This window comes from Vigna unguiculata, chromosome 6 (genome assembly GCF_004118075.2).
Source record: "Vigna unguiculata cultivar IT97K-499-35 chromosome 6, ASM411807v1, whole genome shotgun sequence".
Taxonomy (NCBI): domain Eukaryota; kingdom Viridiplantae; phylum Streptophyta; class Magnoliopsida; order Fabales; family Fabaceae; genus Vigna; species Vigna unguiculata.
Window position 1 is genome coordinate 1,967,085 of NC_040284.1, and position 2,013 is coordinate 1,969,097.

The window sequence follows — 2,013 nt, forward strand, 5'->3', positions numbered from 1 at the left end:
CGAGGAATGCTGGGGATACTGAAGTTCCCAATCTGCAAGATCCATTGGTGGAAATTTACGATCATGGCAGGTCCAAGAGGAAGGCGGAGGTGCCCGCTAATCAGGGTAGGGGTAAGGATGTAAAGAAGGTTAGCTATGTTAGTTTTGAAATGGTTGAAAAGCCAAGAAGGGGGGTTGAATTGGCTAGTTAAAAATTTAGGCTATCTTTACAAGCTAAAAACCACCTTTAATTGAATCAAATAGATCACTAAGTTAGGATGCAAACAGTATTGAACTATATACTTTCAATCGATCAAAAATAGAGTTAACAAATTGATTTTACTAAACAGATTCTGTTCTGGTATAATCAATCGATTGAAATATTGGAAAAAATGCAGAAATGCGAATTTGAATTTTAAACCAGAAACAATGCTCAAGAATGATCAAGACCAATTCCAAATGATTATACAAACATGCTCAATGTTGCAGTTCCTATGAAAACATGCAAGAACATGAAAAAGATGATTAAAGCACAAGTTCTTTAAACTTTAAAATGAAAAAGCAAGAGAGAAAGGTTAGAGAAGAGGGGACACCACGAGATTTTTATATTGGTTCACTCAAACCTGAGCTACATCTAGTTTGTCAAGGCAACCTTAGCTTGACTTTGCACTATTTCAAAAGTTTTACAAAGTATCCACCCTTACACTTCCAAAATATGCAAAAACACCACAAAAGACTCTTGAATCACACAAGAATCACACCAGCACAGTAAGAACCGTCTTGCAGACCTGGAAAACCACCAGGCACACACACAAAGCTTGAGAAAGATCAAACCTCAGTGGTAGCACAACCCATCCTACCACAAACCACTTTCTCCAAGCTTCAAACCAAGCCAAAAGCTCCAAGAATTGATCCAAGATCAATCTTCAACAGCTGCAACACATATGATCACGAAGGAGAGAGTTTCCACAAGTTTCCAGAACAAATTCGTGCTCTAAAATGATCAACCAACCTCTCTTTCGAAAATCACAACTTTTATAGTCAAACTGTTACGAAATTCAACAGGTTGATTTCACTTTACTTAAGTGAAATCAGTCAATTAAAAACTAAATCAATTGATTGAATTTGTTGCAGTTTAAGACTACTGCAACCAACCTTTTAACCTGTTCAAAAGCCATTCAACAGATTAAAAGAGACATATTAACCTGTTGAAAAACCATTCAACAGATTAAAAACACAATAAAGACCAACATCTAATTAATGCTATAAGGTCTACAACATGAATTACAAACTACAAATACACTTTCTTAATGATGTAACTACATGGAGAGCCCACGTTCCAGCCTTGATCAACATAGTTATCATCAATTCTCCTTTCCTTCATCAATGTAGGCTTCATTCAAATGGTAATGGCTTCAAGATAGTTCAAAAGAGCTTCATTCAATCTTCATCAAATCTTCAAGAAGCAAACCACCTTGGCTTCTCATGTCAACAGGGTCTGCCCTGTTGGGGCCGGGATCCTCATCTGGTGCGAAGAAACCTGAGGTCGGGCTTATCGAGTTTCCAGAGACTATTGTCCGACGTGATATTGAGATTAACCTGTTGGAGTCTCTGGTTAATTCTATCGATAACATGTAGTTGATGTATTGGTCAAGGCTAAGCTAAAGTTTAACAACAAAGCCTTGATCTTGGGACGCAGAGTGGGTAGCTTGTATCAAAGAGAATTAAAGGAGGGTGGCCGGTTCAAGGAGGATGAGCTGCAAGTCCAAGTTGACAAGCATGCCGAGGAGAAGGCAGCTTGGAATAAGGATAGAGAGGAATGGCTGGAGGAGAAGAAAAGATTGGGGACCTAGAAAGTGTGATGTTTAGAATCGGAGAAAAAGTTGAAGGAAATAATTGTAGATCTCGAGGCCGACTATGACAAACTGAATGAGAAACATGGCGGTCTCGAGACCGAGTTGGAAGATCTTAAGGGTTGTATTATCCAGGAGCACATCAATGGCTTCCAGAAGGGTTTACGACAGGCGGCTTGTT